The sequence below is a fragment of the Neolamprologus multifasciatus genome, chromosome 20 (assembly GCF_963576455.1).
Source record: "Neolamprologus multifasciatus chromosome 20, fNeoMul1.2, whole genome shotgun sequence".
NCBI lineage: Eukaryota > Metazoa > Chordata > Actinopteri > Cichliformes > Cichlidae > Neolamprologus > Neolamprologus multifasciatus.
Genome location: NC_140458.1, coordinates 7,631,507 through 7,655,474, shown reverse-complemented (window position 1 = coordinate 7,655,474; position 23,968 = coordinate 7,631,507). Strand labels below are relative to the sequence as shown.

At 41.3% G+C, this 23,968-nt stretch overlaps 1 protein-coding gene and 1 long non-coding RNA gene across 3 annotated transcripts in view; both read left to right on the top strand.

Moving 5' to 3' along the window:
* The window catches only part of plxna2 (plexin A2), a 173,566-nt gene that overhangs the window by 30,406 nt on the left and 119,192 nt on the right, over positions 1-23,968 (top strand). The window lies entirely within an intron of this gene.
* Positions 5-23,968, top strand: part of LOC146494297 (uncharacterized) — a 34,105-nt gene continuing 10,141 nt past the window's right edge. The window contains exon 1 of the long non-coding RNA XR_014871692.1: positions 5-23,933. This is a non-coding gene — a long non-coding RNA (uncharacterized LOC146494297). The remainder of the gene's footprint in view (positions 23,934-23,968) is intronic.

The window sequence follows — 23,968 nt, the reverse complement described above, 5'->3', positions numbered from 1 at the left end:
GAGTACCAACTCGCTTCCTCTTCTCATCCAGCAGTTAAAGGTCTCTTGTATAAGTTCTCTGCTTGTGTTATTACTGTGATACATAGGGAGTTATACTGCTCAATAGTCCAGAGGGGACTGACACTGTGAAGTGGTCCTATTTCTGTGTAGATGGATGTTGGTCACAAGGAAACATAGCTGCTTAATATTTAATCCCAGCTGTCAAAGTGTCAGGGAGGTGTAATGGCAACAGCTAGCTCACTGTAGTGGTCATTACCAGTTCCTTGTTAAGTGAGCTCTAGTGTTGCACTGTTAAGTATCCTGCACTGAACCATTAATTTTAATAGGCACCTTTCTGCTTTGGCCCACTGAGAGCCAAGGGAAAGAGCCAGCCCATGCACTGAAATTCCTAGTCTTGGTGAGAGAATACAAAGGCTACAGAGGGTTAAGGACTCCTGGCCAGTTAATAATAATAGATTTCACACCCTAGCTACAAGAAACATGGTATTACTGTGGATTTATATTTCACTGAGAAATCTACACCACAGCTACGCCGTAATGGCAAATCCCTCTGAGACCTTACATTGTAACTTACGGTGTAACCTGACGTGCATCTCCATAGAAATGTGTCTACAAGTCTCATCAATGCAACTCACAACTATTGATTGATTCCTTATATGCATTTCAGGCAACGTTTTTGTTGCAGTTGTTGAATTTTCAGTGAGAGAATAAGAACCATGATCTCAATATAAGAAATATAATTATAGCATCAATAAAAGGATTTACACATGCTGGCAAATTCCTAGAGGAGGATGGGTGAAACTATTGGAATGGACATGAGAGAATTTGCAAAGAAGTGAAAAACATTCAGGAACAGAAGAAAGACAAATAGCAGAGATCGGGGATCCAGTAGGGACATTTTAATTGTTTCTGTTGGTTGGCACTACATGTAAAACACTGGGAGACGACTGCATGGTAATTAACGTGTAATGTCACATGCATTAGTATAAATGTCAGCAATGATGTTGGCAACTTATGTAGGTTACATTACCGGCTCAGAAGTCTAAATCAGGCATGAGATTAAACTTTTGACTAGCTGGAATAAATAGTGCAGAGGAGAAGTGCTGTTAAGTGCCGCTCTGGGTTCTGGGATGGAGAGTTTGATTGTCAGTCAGACACATCTATGATTTATTGATTGTTTTCAAACAGCTCTTGCACTGTTGTGTGACACTGACATTCCCCCAAACAGCTGATTAGCTATATATATTGTTGGACATTGACACTTATTATTTTTATGGTTATTTTGGCTATTAAAAAAGAAAGTATATGTTACACCAATGTAATGCATATAGGTTTAATATACAGACTCTCAGCTTTAACTTAAACATAAATAGTGTACTAACCACTAAACAATTGTAAGTGTTGCTATACACAGTCCCCCATTCTCAGGGGCCAAAATGTAGTTACCTGTTTGGTAATATTCTGTGATAAACTATATGTATGCATGGCTTTGGTTGAAATTTGAGTTTTCGGATAGGCCTATCATAGTTGTCCTTTGTCTCGTGTCCAGACTGCAATTAGACAGCTAGTTGAAGGATATTGATAGATTTATTGACCTTGCTTCTCCTCTCATTGGGCTGACTGTCTCAGTGTCATTCCGAGATCACAAATGTCAGGAGTGGAACATAAATGTCAGTGTCGCGGGTTATTTTGGTCTTCATTTTTCCATTATTAAATCAATTTACTAATCAGGCTGTTGTGTCGAGAATATTAATTGGACTTAACCCCCAGTTTGAGCTTTAAATAATGTCAACTTTTTTTTAACCTTTTCATCTGTTTCAATTATTTGCAACAGAGGAGTGTTTTCCTCACTCTGTTGCTTGCATATGGTGTGTGTTTGCCTGTTTCTTTCCACACTCCGGTCTATACCTGCCGCTCACCCATTTCCCTCTGCTATGTCCTTAGTCTGTTTGAAAATCCATGCAAAATAGCCTTCTGTGCATCTGTGTGACTACATACAGAGGCGTGACTGTAACCACAGTAACGCTAAGGTGGGGCAGGAATTAACCAGGATATGAGAAGCGCACCTAGACAAAAGGTACCACGGTCCAGTGGGCAGAACATAAAAAAAAAAGCTAGCAGTCACCCACAGAGAATGATCCCATGACACACAGAATATGGTTTCACTAACAGAGCACATTAGAAAGTTCAAATGATGTGTTGTCTTAATATTTATGATTATAATAATCTTCTTACTATGAAGTGGCTGAAGTGAGAAAATAGTGGGAAAGAAGTTAACTCTGTTAAAATATTCTCAGTAATGTGAATGAACTCAGCACGAGATTATATTAAGTGTAGAAATCAAAATGATGTCCGCCATAATGAAATATTAATTGTATATTTCTGTGATATTCCCAAAACTTAAATTGCATTTTGCGTTGTTAATTCGGGTTTTTACTGCTAAATAAAAGGTTGTGTTTTAGTGTGGTCTTGCTGTCAAAGTAAGTTTGGAGGACTTTACTTGAACCTAATTTGCTTTTGATCGCGTGAGAATATATGCACTCTTCTGCTGTGCAGAAATTTGCAAGCAGATGTGTTGTTGGATAGTGACACGTGATGATTTGCATGAACGCAAATGATCAACAATGTACAAGCTCTGACTGCTGGGAGAATGACAGAGAATTGGGATTCCCCTGTGGCAATTTGCAGCAGGTTTAAAAAAAACTGTTTTCATGTATAATGACTAATCAGTAATTAAGAATAATCAGTCTGTCCGAAGTATGCATTGTTTACACTGAATGTTATTCAACACCCTGGCTATCCCCTCCACCCCACCCTTCTCCCAGCCTGCCCTGCCATGCCGTGACACAGGGAGGGCAGAGGGATAGGGTGACCTAAAGAGTATGAGCTACAGTTTCCTCTGCAGAGGGATGATAAGCTCCTACAGAGTTGCATGAGACACCTACATGGAGTAGGATGCTGGAGGCTTCCTGCAGATCTGAGCATGACACAGCTAGGGCGACAAGATTCGTTGCTTTGCTGGTGATACAGTGCTATACCTCCAGCTCTTTCATGCATCCAAGAAAGACAGACAGATGGGGAAAGGGAGGGGTGTGGTGCATAGGGATGCACGATTACAGGATGTGAGTGTAGGCCACGATGAGCAAAAAATAGGAAACAGAGTAGCAGGAATAGGCATCTTCAGAAGAAGAAGCAAGAAGGTACTAGGGGAGGGAGGAAGAGACCGTCGAAATGTGAATTTTGTGCCGCCAAAGAAACCAGGGCTGCACCACTGCTTGTAATTGGATTGGCTCCCTTCCCAAAGAATACCCCCTCCCCATCCTTCATCCTTCCACTCAATGCTTCCTCATTCAATCCCACTCCTCCTTCCCTCCCTCCATTTCCCTCCTGCTTTCCCTGCAGATCAGCTCCCGTATATGCTGCTGTTTCCTTGGCTTTGCGGGAACATGGCAAAGCATGAGGGATGATGTTGGTGGATATCACTGCCTGTGGCAGGCTTTTGTAGGGGATTGATTGAGGAAGAGGGGTTAAGAGGGTGGGGGGAGTAAGCAGACACCAAAGTAAGAAAAATGCATATATAGTGTGGCAGACTGCAGGAAACAATAACACTACACAGGAGTCTCATACAGTGCTGCAGCAAAAAATATTCTGTCGTGATGTTAACAGAGTGTGAAGTCATTGCATTTTGCTCAGAGATGTTGGAACAAATGGGCATCTCATATACTTTATGAACATAGAGAATTTCACTGCAAGCATAGACTAACACAGAGTACTACAATGCATAAGCTGTGTGGTTGAATGTGTTGTGAGACTTCCATAAATTGGTTGTGGACTTCTGGGTGGTGTTCTTGAAGGCAGTGATTGATGTTGGAGGCCAGTAGGTGTTCACCTCAGCAGAGAGCTGTAGGAGACGCCCAGTACACCAACCCTTATGATTGTGTTTTAGCGATAGGAAAACCATTATTTATCCCAGTCAAAGCTATCATTACAGATCTTCTAGTGAGCTGGTAGTCCTGCTGTAAGTTAATGTATTATTCAAATTCTAGAGCAAGATGTAAAGTAATTGTGTCCAGACTGCATATTATCCACATCAGCCTCTATCATCTATGTTATCACGCTTATATACACAGAAACCAAAGATGGCTCTGTGGGTTAACTTTATGAAGATAGGCAATCTGCTATGCAATTGGACACACATTACCCAAGAATTGCATCATCCAAGTTAAAACTGACTGTGTGTGGTTCACTTTGTGCCGGGGAGGAGGCATATCCCATATGGGGACTGGGATTGGTGGGAATCAACGATGGCATTGTGGAACAGAGGAGCTGCGGAAAGCATTGCCTTTGATATAGATGGGGATGGAGGGCACTGCTGCACATGTAAAATTAGATGTTGAAAGAAGCCAGAACAAAAAAATGAATGGGAAAGTTAAAGCATGTTGAGCAGAGGGGCATTCCCATCTTAATTGGAATCAGTTCACAGACAATGAGAAGAAACATCCTCTATCCCTGTTTTTCTCTCAAGCTCAACAGAGTTGTTGAACCTGGGACCATAGGGATACATTCCCAAATGGTTGGCTCCCATGTATTCTAAATCCTGCAAAACTATTAAGATCCAAACAAGCTTTGTGATTGCATTATGAAAAGGTAACTGAGTCATGAAGGATTGGTATAATCTATATAGCTATTGTACTGTACTCTTTACAAACAGCAATTATCTTAGTAAAAGTCGGCCAGTTTACCCTTCAGTGTTTTGGTTTGGATTAGGCGAACAGTAAACCAAAAATGGAAAAGTTTGTTGTTGTTTTTTTTCTGTCATGCCCTGATGAATAATGGGGTAATTGGTTTGGATAATGTGTTTTGTAGCTAAAAGAGGCAACTTAAAAGGGTGGTTCAGGTGTTTAACTGGACAAATGTCCTGTAGATCTGGTTAACGTAGCAGAGTGTGCGCAGCTTACTCACATGGCTCCCACAGTAGCCTGAAGAACAGCAGGGTTGTGTGCGTTGTGTAGACAGTGCTGTGTGTGTGTGTGTGTGTGTGTGTGTGTGGGGGGGGGGGGGGGTCACTGAGGGGAACAGCTGATCACAAGGCATAAAGTATTCCAGACTTAAAAGGCTTGTAAATGCAAGCAGCTGCTACTACAGGGTCCTGGTGGACAAGTGACCATCCTCCCTCCAACCCCACTCTCGCCCTTCTATGCTGTGGTTACCCCGAACAGAGAGGGTGATCTTGCAATGAACCTCGGTGAATTATTTCTTGGATTTGTTGCTCTGAGAAAGAATACGATCAGAGCAACTTGGATGTCTGGCATTATCAACCCAGAGGTTGCTCACCTGTCTTTGTGTGGCCTGGCTTTGCCTGGCATGGATTTTTATGTGGAATTGATGGATTAGCTCAGCAAATTTACTCACTGCTTTCCAACCCTTGACTTTTGTTTTCACTGTAGCCCGGCTATGTTGTCTAAATAGTAATGCACAAGGATACTGGGGCAGTAATGAAGGAGAGAAAGAAAGTAGAACAGGTGGAAAAACTGAGTCGGTGAAATAATAATAGACACAAAGATGAACATCTAGAGTAAAAGAGGGAGAGAAGCACTAACTATCATTGAGGATGATGTCCATAGCAACAGCTGAGGCTCATGGCAACAACTGAAAGGAGGCCCATCCTGTTCCCCCAGGGGTACAAATTATTTTGAAAACAGAAGTGAGCCATCCTGTCACCTGCATCCCTTAAAACGCGCTAACACAGAGTGACTATGTGGATATATGAAACCTAACCTCTTTTTATGGAAAATGTTCAGTTTTTGTTCATAATTGCAAAAACGAATTCCAAAAACCTAAAAGCACAGAAAACTAATCATTTTTACGGCTTTATTAAAGATCTTTGTAGTCCCTACACAACATAGATTTACCTCACAATACAGTACAATACAAAGAAATACAATTACAAGTGAAAAGAACTGTCACAAATGCCACCAGGTAGAACTTATTTCCAGTCATCATAGTCAGTAATTGCTATTTCTCACTGAATGCTTTATATAATAACAATTGCATCACTTAGATTGAATAGTGTGTTCTACTTAATCCCAGACTGAACAAATAATTGCATTCCATTGTTAAATTATTGTTTGTTTTACCTTGTGTGGTTAAAATTAAATGGAAAAACATCACACGAAATACACCTATTTATGGAGCAACTGACATTTTAGATAAAAAGTGGCATGTTTGAGCGATTATTTAACTGATATTACAGCTGTGTTATGCACCTATTACAACCATCCTTGTGGGTCTCTCTCTCCTTGATTGCTGGCAATCTTTTTAATCATGTTAAACTATCAATACAGCCTCAGTTTCCCTACTAGAAACAGCTGGGTGCTTGGCATATCCTCTAGAAATCACTGTTGCTGGTCAAATTTTTCTCCTCCCAGCACAATATCCAGCACATCCACAGAGAGGCTGGATCAAACCAACACAATATCCAAAACTGCAAACAGGGGCAAATTTAATTTGTGTAGCTTTTGTGTGTGGTAGCTGAGAAAGACTATCTTTTTTACAATTTCAAAAAAAAAGTACAGTAAAGCTCTGTCTTGTGGAATAAAACCGTCTGATCAACAGCAGGATATTGGGGGGGGGGGGACTTCAGCCAGGACTGAAGAAGTCCTCTGTTGGGTGGTTATTGAGACTATAAAACTACTTTCATTGGCATGTTAAATCTGGAAGAGTCATATTTTTTGTATTCTGTTTATTTTAAATGATATATTTCTGTAGAGGCGTTGTATCTTTGGGTGTAAAGATGGTTGCCATAAATGTTTAATTACCACAACCATCTCTCTAGTCCAGCTCAACCCCAGCTTGTTTATGGATTTTTGGACTGGCAGGATGCCTGTGTGACCTTTTCGGTCCTGGCCTCTACTTGCTCCTGCCCAGTCCGTTACCCTGAGCCAGATAAAGAGGTGGCCAGCGGCATCCCCAGCCTGCAGGAGCAGGCTGTGCCTTTCATGGCTCTCTTTAGAGCACAAGCTTCTCAATCTGCCAGACCTGGTCGAGGCTTCCCCTAAACACTTCACTGTTAAAAGGCCAGCAGAAGACCAAGAGCCCCCGCTGTTCCATTCATCTGAGCTTTATATCTTTTTTTTTTCTTTGTCTGCCTGATTTACTCACTTTCTGTCAGTCGTTCCGTCTCATTCCCCCTGTCTTTTCATAGCAGTGAGTTAAATGTAGCCAGGTCAGTCAGCTTGGATTCTGCTCAGTTTTTTTTCTCTTCCCTCTCATGTCTCGCTTTCTACCCCATTCTCTGTCTCAGTCTCTAACTCTTTCTGCCACTCTATTTTTTTCCTCCTTCTTGCTGCTCAGACTTTTACAATGACACAGCCTACCCTGCAGTGATCTCATTAATCACATTCAAACAGCTCTATGTTGCTTTCTCTCCTTCCATGTGTCTCCCTCTCCTTTCACTTCCTCTAATTGCCTGCTCTTTTCTCTGCCAGTGTTTCGAAGGAAGTGTTTTTCATTATCTAACAACAGGAGACAAATACTCATGCAGTGCATACATTTTACAACAGATGGATTTTTTACATGTAGGCTTTATTTAGCCTAAAGGTAGTCATTCACCTATGCCAAAATGTCATCCGAATCCCGAAAGTGATTGTCCCTAAATGTGTTGTGCACTACTTATTTATTCATTTACCATTGTCTGAACAGAACTTTTTTGTGAGACCTTTCATTAACAATGCATTTTATTACCATTATTTAGGAGACAAATATTCCCCGTAGAGTGTGTCCCATAATTGGACTAACTTCACAAGTGAGATTAATTAACCCATTGTTGATTAGAGCCACTTTTCACTGGAGACTGTCTAAAGAAAAAGCCTTGCAGTAATCTAGCTTCTTCAGCATGTTTTCCTATTGATTAGGCTTCAAATTATGTTAATGGCGGAGTTATGTAGCTTGAACTTTTTGTTATGTTTAAAAACTCTCACTTTTAAACTTTTGTTTGCATGGAGAGCTGTAAATGAAGTCTGTTTCATTGCTTTGTGTGACTTTTATTAATGTGTGAAGCCATTGTGCTGTTAGGATTAAGAAGCCACATCAAACGCAGATCTGTGTCTTCCAGGACACACAGAAAGGAAAACAAGTTGGGGAAAAAGCTGAAAGTTCTCTTCATTTCTAATGAATATTGTATTTCCAATGAATATTGTATTTTCCAAAATTTCCAGGCAATTAAATTTGTAATATAAAACGCACAAAAATACTGTATGTACAGAACACGATGGCGCGTTGGGAGGCAGCTTATCCCAGCCTATCAGTTTTAGCTGTTTAGTCTGCTGCTAGTGTAGGCACCACAGGGAGAACATTTGAAATTCATAGAAATAGTTATCAGTTTTTGCTATTGATCTGTTACTCTGAAAATGGTATAGTATGGGTGTAAGCCTTATTTATATATTTTTCTTTTTGCCCGAGGTATGAATTTCTGAGATGAAATGTCTTCCAGTAGTTCTACCAATCAAAGAGGAAAATGTTCTCTCTGCTAAATGAACTTTAAGTATTCAGCACTTGACTTGTGTCCCTTCTGCAGCAAGTGTGAAATGGAACACAGTTCTTTTTTTTCTTCTTCATTTTCTCCACTGACCTTGCTGAAATAGACAGGCAGAAAAGGACGGATAGCTAAAGAGTAAACATCTTTAGGACAGAATGGCGAAAAAATAGAGAAAATAGATTAGCAAGCAACATCTGTCAAAGTGGATGACTGGCTCAGTGCCAGGCTTTATTGATTTGCTTTACAAAGCACTTGAATGGGCCAGATAACTGTGATTAGCCAATTCATTACTGCTGGCTCTTAGAGTGGTCCAAAATTAGATAAAAGGGGGAATAGGAAGGACAGAGGGGGATGAGAGCAAACTTGTACTTTGTAAACTTGAACAGAAACTCCAGCAGTGACCCACTATAGAGGGAATCCTTTTGAAGCTTGTGGTGAATTTTCCATATTTTACATGCATCTTAATGATCATCCTCATTAGAAGCAGTTAGAAAATTAAAAAAAGAAAAGAAAGCCATGCCTTGTTTATGTGTCTGATATCACGCATAATCATTCCACAAGCAATGAAAACAACATTCCTCTCATCTATTTTGCAAATGTGCACTTCCATTTCAATAAGCTTATAGTGCCAATAGATCTTATAAATGAGAATTGTTTGGGCTTTGATGATACACTAAACCGTTGTCTATGCCGAGGCAAACTGAGTGTGACAGCTACTAATGTTTCTGTCTGATAGTGAGACAGCTTTACTGCTTCTACTTCATACAAGACAGCAGCAGCTATCAGTTCCTTTAGAGTTAGGCTTGTCCTGGTGACAGCATTGTTTAATGCATTTCTGTGATCACACAATGTTTACGGGAAGCTTTAATGGGCGCTACACAAATCATTCCTTTGATACATGCTTTTTGTCATTGAATAGTCATCTGCTTATCATACACTATGAACGTTATGACAATAAAAACTGGGGATTGTAGTAATGTGCCTCATTCTTTCTTGTTGTGACATTAAATACCACAGCTGTCCGGTTTCCCATTGAGGTTTTGCCTCTTGGTTAAATCTCTGACAGTGAAGGATTGAGGCAAGCAGACCCTTATCGTTCACCCTTGTTTTCCTTTCGCGATGATTTCCTTTTTACATTTTATTTCCTGTGCACAGTGTAACTCCCGGAGTTCTCCGTCTTTGTCACTCTTGCCCTCACACTTTTCATCTCTCTTCCTTACAACAAGGCTGTCGAGTAACTGCACCTAGCCATCAGCCTAATGAACGGTGATACAGTACTAATAGCATGTGATAATATTTCAAGCCACTGGTAATCTCCGCTCACTCAGCCTGCTCATCACTTCTGAGACACACACTCGCACCTATACACGCACTCGCACGGGGCATCTCTTTTCTTGACAACTGTATGTCAGATCTTGGCCTCGTGCTGTCATGAAACGGAGCTGTCAGCCGAGACTCCCTCTTAATAGTCCAGCTGTCCAGCAAAGAAAAGTACAGTCTTAATGCAAGCGGACATTTCTTTCTGCATAGCTTGTAACACTTTGTACCAGAGCGTCCATTCAAACGTCTTTTTCTTCTGTTTTAAAGACCCTGTTATCCATGTGTCTATTTTTATATTACTCCATTATATCATACATTTTTCCACTCAAAATTCACAGATGAATTACTAATTTATGTCCCTAAATATTAATGAGTGTACGATGTACAGCACTTTTAATATTTTAATTTCAGAGAGCAGACCACTTGAGGTAAAGCACAATGCTTTATAGTCACATAAAGAGTATTAGATGCTAGAAACATTAATTGAGAATATACTTGAGAATAAAGAGAAACTCTAAGCTATGTGAAATGTGTGAAATGTCAGAATGTGTCGGTGGTTAGATTGCTCGACAGGTTCATTGTACAATGGAAGGAATGGAGAAAAGGTGCAGAGCTGCACATTATAACTGTGACCCAGACAAAACTGAGTACGAGGGGATATATGTGGTTTTTGAAAAGCACCTGTACTTCCAGAAAACCCATGGCAGGCCAATGAGAGAGCATGAACAAGGTCGCAATATCAAAGAACTTAGCAGGAGCCAGAGGCCTCAGCCAGCCATAGGTCAGCTCAGCTACTGCTGTTATTCATTAAACACTAATGGTTAGCGGTTAGGAAAACATTATCTGGGCCTCTGGTAACTTGACTAATGCTAAGGGTCAGGGCCGGAGCCAGGGGTGAGGCATCCCAATGTGTGGTGACACGGGCCCACTGTGTCAGACTGGATTATTGGTCGAGGCACAGACATGATAATTTGATGGAATCACAACACAGCCTCAAACTACTGACGTTCCTAATTTTCACTCTGTTTAAAAGGGCAGTTAAATATTTCTGTTTTGGTGTAATTGGTAGCCACAGTGTGGTGCTGCCACAAGCAGCTGTTTGCTCAGTGGGGTGTATGGATAGAGGTGGTGTGTATCTCGTGTTTGTGTGCTTGTGCGTTTGAGCTGTGTTAGTTGGCTGTGGCAATGAATCAGTTCGGTTTGTGTCATGTTTGGGCGTTGTAGGGCAAGCATTTTGTCAGCATCATTTGCATGTCGCGTCTCTGAGGTATTGTGCCTTTTAGTCTACAATCTGTTTAATTTTGATATGTGCCATAACATAAGTGGTTCAAAGTTTGTTTACTGTGTGTTTTATTAGATGTACACATGTTGATAATATTATTTAGTCAGGTGCACATAGACGTTTTACGCAGTTATTTGTATGTGGGAGGTGTGCGAAAACTCCCTTGATCATACATTCAAAGACACTTGGTTTCACTCTATTTCAAGAGTGTTTCATCACATGAAAACGAATGCACACACGCAGACACACACAGTGGGGAAAGAGGAGGGGGTTGCCCTCTAACTGATTAGGAAATGAGAAACACTTGTGTCATGAGTTTTCACCCTAATAAGTCCAGATTGTTGCAGCTGGGTGAACATTTGGTTGCAGGTATGCTGTGTTTGGTCTGCGAGCTGGATTAGAGGAGAGGAGGGAGGCGGCTGTTGGGTTGGAAGGTGTGCTAGATCGGATGACTGTGTTGTTCTCCCCAGGATCATCAGCTGAAAGGGAATAGGACGGTGTTTGGGTTACAGCACGCTGGTAGTGATGTCCTCTTTGAATAAGACACACTTGAACGAAGTACAGCTGATCAGATTAGTGTGGCTGATCGGGCTTCTCAGCAGGTTGTTGGCTCCCACTGTCTGAACATCTTGAGTAAGAAATGTTGTTAATTCTAAACACAATGAAGAACAAAGAGAGTAGATTAAAGGGATATAGCAAGAATTTTTTTGTTGCAAATTCGCGTGCGATCAGTAGAGCTCTAGCGGTTAACATTGTAAACATCTATTTGTTCAAGTTTTTTTTTGTTTTTTTTTCACATGCAATTTTCTCAAGGGCAAAAATACTCTTTCTGACAGAAGAGAAAAATTCCACAATGACCTATGGGACTCAGGCTGAAACAATGGTAGTAGGATGAATTTTACCGTTCCACTTGTGCTGGGCTGTATTGTTAACTGTGCTCTTGTTACAAGGAGGAAAGTGTTTCTGTTTTGGAGACCTGATGTATTTCTCTTCAAAGACTGAAAATCATTGAAACAACATCAGAGGAGCAACAAACAAAGAATATCACACGATAGGCAGCATCTTAGTTTCACTCTCCATTTCTTTTCGACTTATTTCTTTCATATTCTGCTGCTGTGTGCTGCTATCCACTTTTATTTTTTTCTTCAAAGTCCAGTCCTCATTCCTGTCTCTGCCCTCTTCTATCTGTATTTTTCATTCTTCGTGGCTTTTCACCCTTTATCCAAGTCGCAATCCCTTATAAGGCCAAAGGAAGCCCCCATCTGGCCTCTTATTTCCCTATCAGATCTGTAGTAACAGACAGGATTTATACAGGATCAAGCCTGGAATGTGAGGCTGCCTCTCCGTCGGCTATGCCACAAACCCCGCTATGCTCTCCGCTCCGAAGCACAAACCTGGTCAAGCCTCGTCTTCTTCCCTCGCTCCCTCTGCTCTTCTTGCAGCTTCTCTATCCTCTATTTTACCCACATTTCATCAAGCTCGTCTTCCTAAATCTCTACTTTCTGCTTTTCCTTGTGTTTCTTCTTTCCTGTCTGTTTTTTTTGTCCCAGCTACGCCTCTCATCTGCCAGTATCCTCCATTTCCAACCACGTTATCACCAAACGCTTACTCATGCTTCTCATGTCTCGGCATCTTAGCAAAGCACACATTCACGTTTGGGGACAGAAACACAGCATGCTCAAATGTTTGCTTGCTCTAAGTTTATAGCTTACACTGAAATGGAGCTGCAGACGGCTCAACAAGAGACTAAGCCACATCTGAGACCAAGACAAAAAGAATGCAGTAAAGCCAAACACAACAACACCACAACAAACATTCTTAAAACAGACTCATAGGATCTGTGGTTAAAAGCTCTCTTTCCTTCAAAATCATCATTACAACTCTGTCTTTATGTCTCTTTCTATGCTTTATGCACTCTCCGAGCCTGTTCCTCATTACAATTTGATGTTACCACAGGCTTTCTTCCCCTCCCTGCCGAGCTTTAATATGTAAAGTGTCGACTTTCCTGTGTGTGTGGTTTGGTTTGTTGTCGTAGTGAGTCTGTTTCTGATTAGGCCGGCTCTCACTAAGCCTTCCCTTTACTGCCACATTTGGGCCTTGCTTGGCAGTGGAACTTTTAGTGAATCTCATCCAGACCTTAATTGTTTTAAAAGGCTGGCAGACCCGCGTTTCTCTTTGGCTCTCCATGCTCTCTTGCATCTCTGCTTCCATTCCACCACAGATTCCTTTGTTCCTCAGTTCTCTCTCAGGGTCTGACACAAATGGAGGGATATAGGGATGAGAGGGGATCTCATATAGCCTATAATGCTCATCTCCACTGGGGCTTGTATGGCTCATTAACCTACGTTAGTCTCCACATGGCTCCATTAAAGAGAGACACCTGGCTCCCAAGAGCCGAACAGGGAAAAGACAAGTCCAGTGTGCTTTACCTTCATTGGCATCCTAAACACACATAGGGAAAAGACTCATTACACAGAAGAATTACACATTCAGGACTCCCTGACCTTTGTACTCCTGCAGCACTTCCTCTTTTGTGGCTACGACGGTCATTGATTCTGACATTTTATGTATTGTCATGTCAGCTGCACTGTAATGGGATCTGTATACCACACACTGAAATGATGAGATCCACATTATATACAAGAGGCTTTCCAACAAACAAATAACAAGTAGCACTGCCTCTCGCTTTAAAGGAAATCTGAGTGTTGAATTTAAACGACACAGGAGAAAAGCTCCAGCACTTACACACAGCAGCTCTATTCAGCTGGAAGAGCCTGTAAGCTTTCGGTACAGTGGCAGTTCTCAGATTAACCCAAGTCCTTTTCAGAGCCAGGAAGGCATCAGTTACATTGCGGGTTACGCATTGAAATGTATACTCCCAAGTTATTGCCAGTGAAAAGCCTAAATCTTATTTGGGCAATGCTTTCCTAAATCTGTGTTCTTGTCCCATGGCTGGCTCTGGTTAATCTGCTTGGTGGGGACTTAGCCTTTCTAATGTTCCTTCCATCCACCCCACAACTCAGGGGATTGCTGAGATAAGCAGAAAATTTCCCCCACGCTATGACACCTGGCCAAAAAACAAAAAAGTAAATTCCCTAAGTTGTCTTATTCTGAAAACAGATGGACAGAGATGCAGGCTATCAATCTTTGTTAAATTTTCAGGATATACGGTAACTTTTTTCTTAGTTTTTTTCTTTCTCCACCCATCTGTCCTACTCAGTCACTCCTTTATATTTTATTCCCCGTACATGTAGCTCTCTTGGCAATGCATTTCTGGCGCTATAGAGCGTGCAAGTTGAACTGCCTCACTTTAATGTCAAACTCCATGTTTTCCGCAATACTGACCTCTTTGTCTTCTGCTGCCTGCAGTTTCAGTGTCGTGTACTCTTCATTTCTTCTTCTTGTTCCCCAGTACTCCCTCTCACCCAGTGTGAGAAAGTGTGTGTGGGTGAGAGAGGGAGCGTGCTTGTTTCTGGCAGACAAGTGGATCTTAAGGAGTTACCATGACCTGGAACTATTTGTAGAATCTCTTTTCACCATTTTAACATTTTATTCCCCCCCTCCCACACACACACACACACACACACCTCCCCCCTTTCCCTTCACTCAGCACATTTCTCTTCTATTCTATTCTATCTGGCTGCGTCTTATTCTTCAGCCCATCTCCAGTGCTAAGAAATATTAGCATATCATTGCCATAAGAAGCTTCAAACTTTACAATTAATGGGTTTTTAATGGTTCCTTGGGCCTCACTATTATGTGACTGGGCTTTTTAGCCTAATCCAGTGGGGACCATATGGGCAGCAGGCTGACTCCATACATTGGACCCAGAGGCGTATTGAAGCCGATGGGGAAGCTGAGCCAGAGTGTATTTAAATGTAGTGGAGCTCAGAGCTTTATTTAAACCAAAAGAGAGTTTATTTGTTAGAGGACCTCGGAGAGTGCGGCGAGCGTAGTTGCTCTCTTGGTTTTACAAGAACTTGTTTATTGTTCTGTAAATTTCAAGGTTTAAACGTGTACATTAGTGACTCCAGTTTACACTTTCTTGTGACTCAGTGTCATTAAAAATTTGTACGGAACTTGCTGATTGTGTCTTTTAAAATCCCGTTGAGACCACCAGCGTGGTTGTCTGTTATCCATGTTAGGGGGACTTCAACAGAGGAAAATAAACACTGCATTTGACACACTGACAGTGTTGTCACATTGAAACCTGCAAGGGTTTCGTTTTGAACATTATGTTTATATTCACGCACCCATCCTGCCCCAAAAAGGAAAGCGTCTGTGTTATAGGTTTGAGAGCTGCTGTCTGTTTGGACAAGGTGCTTCAAGAAAATGTGGCTCAAGTAAATACAGAAGTAGATACAGTTTATGCTTTAACTGTGAGACTAATAGGAATGAACAGAGAGAACCAGACTCAACCAGGTAGAGTTTTTCATTTAAATCTGATCAGGCATACATTTTTGTTTAGAGCAGAGTATTTTTTTTTATGTTCCTTGTCCATTAGTTTGCTTGGCTGTTAGTTTAAATTCAAATTTCTGTATCTTTTAAAAGCTGTTGGGTTCGTTTTCCTTGATTTAGTCTGCATACTTCTGCACATTCATGTCAAAATGTAGACCAGTCACACTGTGTCCTTGTTCTTTTCAGAATAAACTCTGACTGATCCAATTTGGAAATCTTATATTTCTAGTTGGATATGAGAATAAATTACTAAAGGTCAAACTAACTGGCCAAGCAGCTAACAAGCCAGCAGACCACAGTCAACACCTGAGTGGAAAGCAGCCAGAAAAGCTCTTTACTCATTACAGTTTCTGTCAATGGAAAGAAGATTAAAGCGACTAAGGACTGTGTCGCCTCATCTCACACACTTTTCCTCAACATGATCCGCTTAGGCTTTTAATGTAATGCATGTTATATTGCAAGGTTGTAGTGTTATGGTGTATACACGTTACTCTTCTTTTACTTTATCTATCTCTTCCCCGCTCTGTGTGTGTGTGTAGGTGTGTGTGTGTGTGTGTGTGTGTGTGTGTGTGTGTGAGAGAGAGAGAGAGAGAGAGAATTCTAGGCAGTGCAGTAAGTGCTGATGCAAGCTTTAAGCATGCCTGTCCAGGTAATGGCCTGTAGCAGTACTGCAGCCTGGGGCTTGCCAGAGGAGGAATGACATTTACTGCCACCTTAACTAGCTCATTAGCCTTCTTCACAGTCTGTCTCTCTATTCACTCCACAGAGGGTAATGAGAATAGCACTGTTTTACAGTGCCAGTTGTTATTCCGCTCATGCCCTTCAAGGCTATCGAGATGGAACACTCAGATTGTTTTGGGAAATGGATTCTTGTTCTCCTGCTTTCTATGCTGTTTTAGCACGAGGGTTCACTCAGTGTGTCTTTGAAGAAACAACCGATGATAGTTTTGAATCTTTTTATGATTGGTTTTGTTATTGCACTCTTGCCGAGATATCAGTGTTACATGCTCACCTAGAGTGAGCTCATCTGTTAATCAGCCGCGATCCAGCAGACTGATTGGCCCTATTGTTCAGTGTATAGGCTATTCAAATCTGCCTTTTATTTCCCCTAAATAGACAAATACACATTTGTATTCACACACAGCAGCACAGGCCCTTGCACTCACCTGTGGACACACTTGTGCACACCATTACACAAACTCACATCTTTAATATGCTACTTTTTCGCTTGATTGGAGTGTTGTGTGATGTTAATGTGTGCTCAGTATAATCCTTCCTCTCCTCTCTAGCTGCCTGACATTGCTTTGTTGTTCATTAGGGACAGAAAAGGTAAAGGAGAGAGGCACAAAAGTACAAACTGGATTCCAAAAAAGCTGGGACACTAAACAAATTGTGAATAAAAACTGAATGCAAAGATGTGGAGATGGCAAATCTCAATATTTTATTCAGAATAGAACATAGATCATGGAACAAAAGTTTAAACTGAGAAAAGTTATGATTTTAAGGGAAAAATATGGTGATTCAAAATGTCATGGTGTCAACAAATCCCAAAAAAGTTGGGACAAGGCCATTTTCACCACTGTGTGGCATCTACCGTTCTTGTTACAACACTCAACAGACGTCTGGGGACGGAGGAGACCAGTTTCTCAAGTTTAGAAATAGGAATGCTCCCCATTCTTGTCTAATACAGGCCTCTAACTGTTCAATCGTCTAGGGCCTCTTTTGTCGCACCTTCCTCTTTATGATGCGCCAAATGTTCTCTGTAGGTGAAAGATCTGGACTGCAGACTGGCCATTTCAGTACCTGGATCCTTCTCCTACGCAGCCATGATGTTGTGATTGATGCAGAATGTGGTCTGGCATTATCTTGTTGAAAAATGCAGGGTCTTCCCTGGAAGAGATGACGTCTGGATGGGAGCACATGTTGTTCTAGAACCTGAATGTATTTTTCTGCATTGATGGTGCCTTTCCAGACATGCAAGCTGCCCATGCCACACGCACTCATGCAACCCCATACCATCAGAGATGCAGGCTTCTGAACTGAGCGTTGATAACAACTTGGGTTGTCCTTGTCGTCTTTGGTCCAGATGACATGGCGTCCCACATTTCCAAAAAGAACTTCGAATCGTGACTCGTCTGACCACAGAACAGTCTTCCATTTTGCCACACTCCATTTTAAATGATCCCTGGCCCAGTGAAAACGCCTGAGCTTGTGGATCTTGCTTAGAAATGGCTTCTTCTTTGCACTGTAGAGTTTCAGCTGGCAACGGCGGATGGCACGGTGGATTGTGTTCACTGACAATGGTTTCTGGAAGTATTCCTGAGCCCATTCTGTGATTTCCTTTACAGTAGCATTCCTGTTTGTGGTGCAGTGTCGTTTAAGGGCCCGGAGATCACGGGCATCCAGTATGGGTTTACGCCCTTGACCCTTACGCAAAGAGATTGTTCCAGATTCTCTGAATCTTCGGATGATGTTATGCACAGTTGATCATGATATTGCTCCACTATCTTTCTGCGCAACATTGTGGGAATTGGTGATCCTCTACCCATCTTGGCTTCTGAAAGACACTGCCACTCTGAGAAGCTCTTTTTATACCCAATCATGTTGCCAATTAACCTAATTAGTGTTAATTGGTCTTCCAGCTCTTCATTATGCTCAAATTTACTTTTTCCAGCCTCTTATTGCTACTTGTCCCAACTTTTTTGGGATTTGTTGACACCGTGAAATTTTGAATCAACATATTTTTCCTTTCAAAGGATACATTTTCTCGGATTGAACTTTTGATCTGTCATCTACGTTCTATTCTGAATAAAATATTGACATTTGCCATCTCCACATTATTGCATTCAGTTTTTATTCACAATTTGTTTGGTGTCCCAACTTTTTTGGAATCCGGTTTATAATAGCAATGAAATGATATTCAAATAACAAAGATATAATAACAACATCTAATCTACAAGTCTAGGCGCCTTTAGTCTGGTTACCTCATTCTAGTCAGTCTCCTGATGACTGACATGAACACTGACACATAGAGATAAGTTTGTTTAGTAGGTGTGTGAGTACAGTGTCTTTACAGTGATCTATGCACACACATGCATAGATCACTTATTCAAAACAGTAACCACACATGTGCACAGGAAGAGCACAGTTTTGCCTTGGCTTGTGGAATGCCCCAGGCTCAAGCACATCGTGAGGCTTTTGTTCTGGTGATGTTTTCTTATTGATAAGGTCTGGTGGGAGTGACAATAAAAAAATAAAAAAAAACCCTACAAGAAGTGATTGGCTCATTCTTGACCACACTAGACTACATTTCAAAACTACACACAAAGCTCACACACAGCTTTTATTGCACGACCATCTGTGCACTGCCCTCTTGTTTTTGGTCATGCAGTTATTTATTCAGTGAATTATCTCGTGTCTCTAGTGTAGGTATGCACTCCCTGCCTGACTAAAAACAGCCCAAGGCCTGTTCATGAAGTCTGAACTCCCGTTATATACCTTTCACTAATTTAGTGTGTGTGTGTGTGAGCGTTTATTCATGTCTGTGTTTGTATTTCTTCACCACAACTACCATATCCTGTGTTTACAGCATTAATGTCGTTGGGTAGATGTTGGACTGTCTGTGACTCATAATGAGTTATTGCAACACTCCAGTAAGACCCATTCAGAGATATGACCGCGGGCAAAGCACAGAGGCCTCTATGTGTCTGCACTCTTAACAGGTATCAGACAGCATTACAGGTTCCCACAAGAAGTGGATTAGACAGCACATACTTGGCTCCTCAAAGTAAACGCACCTTTCTTTTCTATCCATGTCAACATTAGTCCGGTGTGCTTGGGTTCAGGCTTTGTTGAGGAACACTGGGAATATGAAACACCTTAGGTGGCTGTGCTGTAACATCTCATGTGCTGTCAGTTTTGTTTTAGAAGTATTTCATTCTGTGTTGCTCTTTTAACTTTGCACAGCTGAATTATTGTTGGCTTACCTCTTCTTAATATTTATGAAGCAACACTTAAGTAATAAAGCTGGATTAAAAACCTGCTCAGGTATTGGGTTAAATGAAGATGTTTTAACTCCCTTTTAACTGGCACAATTCGACGTTTAAATGGAGTTGATTTTGGTGCCAAACCTGCTGCCTATTTGGCTGGTACCTAACATTTTACTCCATTCTCTACTTTATCCCAAAAAGATGGGAAGTATCCTCGGCAAGCAAATATGCCAGCTGTGACCAGTCACAGAGCTCCCCCCATAGCCGTCTCCATTTACAGAAACTATATTCTCCTCAAACTGGCATTGGTCTCTGGATCAGTGCCAGCCCAAACAGTAGTACTTTTTGCAATCTTTTATGTCAAAATAAAAACAAAGTGACAGCACTCTTTTTTTTCCTTCCCCTCATAGCACTAACTTCCGACCTTCCCGTTATTAAAGCAGCTGCTTATTTCAGGCAGCCTAAATAAGCTGTCTTCGTTTTCCCAAATGCTTTGTTGGCTCTGTGTGTGCTTATATTTTCAGTCTCCTGCTTAATGACATCTTTGCTTTGACTTCTACTGTGTGAGTAATTGTGATGTGTGTATTGCTGGCCTGCATGCACGTACGTGTTTGCAAATTTTTATGGCTTTGTGCAAAGGCAGTGTCTGTTTTTCCTCTTACAACCTTGTTTTGGGGATTTTGTGAAAGTTTCGTGTTTCAGTGTGTTTAAAGCAGGGTCAACATGGGACTATACTGTAGTTAACTTTTCTAAGAATGGATTAGCATGGAGGCCTTACTCCTCAGCCGCGCTCTGTTCCAAATTTGTCAGGCATTTTGAACGCCCTTCTCAGTCTGATCAGTCAACTGGCATTTCCAAACGGACATATCTGCTTGTGTCCAACAAAATATTCTCACTCACATTATCACATTTTAATGCACCGAATGTCCTACTTATTCTGTTTATTTCCTGATGTGCAGGTGTACTGCACCAGAATACCATTATACAACAAACATCCCCAGCAGATGTCTGGAGGGCTAGAATTGTCATAAGTCAGTGGACTTCTACTGAGAAGACAAGACTTTGCAGATGTTAGAGTTTGAGTTTAGGCTGTAAAATGCTTAAGGATATGAGAACATAATGCTTTTTGTTTAAATAAAAAAACAGGTTTAAAATAATCTTACACTTTAGGAATGCTTCATGTCATTTCTTTCAGAATTTCAGGGACTTATTTTGCGTTCTGTGAAATTAATCTGCTATTGAAAAAAATATTTAAATGTTGTCCTGAACAATTTATTTGTATGTGCTGAGTTAAGCTTACCTCTGTACAATATCACTGCAAAATACAGGCATTATATGCACCAAAACATAAAAATCTCACAACTATTCTCATACACATTAGTCAGTGTGGCTTCACTGATTGTAGCTGAGCTTTTCTGTTTGTATCGCATGATTTTCTGAAATGTGGGCCATTAAAAAGGATGGCCTCATTTCCTCTGATGACTAGCTAAGAGTAAACCACACTCAGTCAGATGGAAATACCAAAGTTCTTGTTTAATTTATTAAACACAGCTGTCCGTGGTTGTAGACTGATTCTAACAAGAAACTTGTGAGAAACTTTCGCATTTAATGAATTCATTCAGCATGCCTTATCCACATGTGACGGCATCGGGTAAACTCAACTGACCTTTTTATTTTCCTGACACTTTTGCAACACATAAACAGTCCTTTTCCTGAATAGCGGGTATAAGAGATTTAGGTAATTTCCAGCAGAACAGCACTTTTTACTGAAAAGCATTTCATTATGATTCCACAGATAAGTTAACTACACACACTGTACATTGAAATAACAAATTTCATTTCTGTGGAAAAATGAGAGGCACAGTGCGGACGAGAAAGTAGTATTCTTTAATCTACTTTAATTAGTTACACCTTAGTTACTTTTTGTTCTCTGGTATATTGTATCTCTGGGTCCAGTAAAGGCATAGGAGGCAATTTGGTCTTAACTAAGCCATTTACTTTATTGTTTGTGCCATTACAATTGAGTAACTGTAATGGGTTTGCACAGACACTAGTTGACCAAGTAGCCAAACAATATAATGCATCACACACTGAAATACTTCTAATGATCTTAATGCAGCTATAAAGCAAGATAAGCTTTTAATGAAGTCATTATGATTCACAGACACAGATTTACTGTAACCGAAACATATCCGTGCACGTAGCCTAAAACGCACTTCATCTTTTAACCACAATAACATTTTATTTCATAACAGTTATTGTACAATGATTCTAAGTGTCGTGTTTCTTCTTTCCACTCAGAGTTCAATGTACTGTAGGACTCGGGGAAGGGTCATGCATTGTTTGGAAAATGGTTATCATAAACAATAATGTTATGTTATGGATTCCAGTCATTCAGCTATCGCAACACACTTAAAGAATGGTGATTTATCAGACCAAAACATGATCAATAGATCACCCCAGCTGGGGATACTGGTTGTGTAGGTCTCACATTTGCATAATTTTTTTTTGTCTTTGTGTTGTTTGCCGTCATGGCTGCTCAGTTATCTAGGGAACTATAGGAGGCAGCTGCACTTCTTTGCTCTGTCTCGTGCTCAGCGGGGAGGGGGGTTCCACTAGGATGAGGCAGCCTGGGGATCGACTGGAGGGAGGGCGTGCAGGTTGGAGAGGAGGGAGGGATAGACGGGATCTGTATCTGTCTGTGTGTCTGACTGGCTGCTGGCTACGGGCAGCATGTCAGCTGGGCTTGTTCCCCAGACCCCCACCCTACTACCCCATTTTGCCTTTCCAGTCTCTCTCTCCCAATAAGTGATGGACGGATGGTTTGGAGAAGGAGGCGGCGTACAGCCAGTTAGTTCCACCCCACAGCAGCCTTCTTTATTGGGCCTTCATTGGGGATTATTGTTATTGAATTATGGAGGGCCTCCCTTTAGACAAATCTCTGGCAGGAAGTGGGAACGGCAGGCTTTCACGCAACTGCTGATGTGTGACCCTCTTTTCCCACCCACTTTACTCCTTATGCCCTCTTCCTCCGATTCTAATGTAGCCTCATAGCTTCAGCCAGCTCCCTTTAGTATACACACCATCTGGATCCCTTACATGTGCTTATGCATATACACAGTCAAAAGTGCAGCCTCATGCAGGCGCACACCTTCAGATATCAAAAGGAATGCACCATTTATAGTCATTTGCCTTTTGGCTGGCATTACCCAAGCATCAAGAGAATGGAACTATAAATAAATGGAAAGTGTGAGGCAGACAGATGAGGTGTATCGAGGAGATCATTTGAGAGGAGCTGTGGGTAGGGGGTTCCTGTGTTTCCATATCGCTGCCTGTCTGTTCACCCCAGTCCATCCCTGTCATTGCCCTTAGGTCTCTGCATTCCTCACATCCATCCCTAACCCCATCCCCCTGCTGTTGTCTGGCCTTAACACCCCTTAGCCTCAACTCCCATACGTGTGTTCAGTGGAGAGGCACAGACCAAAAGACACCCAAGAGACGGAAAACTATTTATGCATGTATGAACGTTAACACACGAGTGTGCATGCACTCTCTTGCTCTCACACACAGTTAGACTCATGTCAGTGCACATACACACACACACACACACACACACACACACACACATAGTTGTTGTCTGCTCAGCACTAGCTCCATGCCTTTGAAAGGAATGGATATTATGACTCCCTATTGTGCTACACCCATAGGATTACACTAGGTGATCCTAGCTTTGCTGATGTCTGGGACCTACGTATATACAGCGCGCTAGATTAGACATTGTAATTTATAAAGTATCACAGGATTGGTTGATGTCATGAAACTGTTATGACTAGACACCCAAATTAGCTCTCTCCACTGATGTTTAGGTGATTATTGGGGTAATCTGGTTAAAGACGCGCTGTCGGCTAAAGATGAGGGATTAACTTTATATCCTCCAGGAAGTGGTTCATGATACCCTGCGTGCCCCATTTATGTTTCCTTTTGACCCTCAACAAACACATTCATTTTTCACATGAGATGGCTTATAAAGAGATTTTGTGACCTTTGGCCTTGAGTGACAGGCTTCATCCCTGGTGAATTTAAACATGCATGAAATAACATGCGACAACTGTAGAACTGCATGAACACCCAACACTTTCCATATAGACAAATGGCTGTGCTGGAGCAGCACCTAACTCTTCAGATTATATTAGCAAAGCTTTAATCATTTTTGTTTGTTTTTTGTGCAAATTCATCAAACTGGAAGACTACATTTTCATTTTTTCTTTGGTTAATTTGTTCAGTCGTTGTTCTCATACTCCCCTATGTGCAGTAGGACATTCTCTGTTGAAAGTTTTTCTAATTCTGTGTATTCTAGCCTGTATGTCGTACAAAAACACTGAG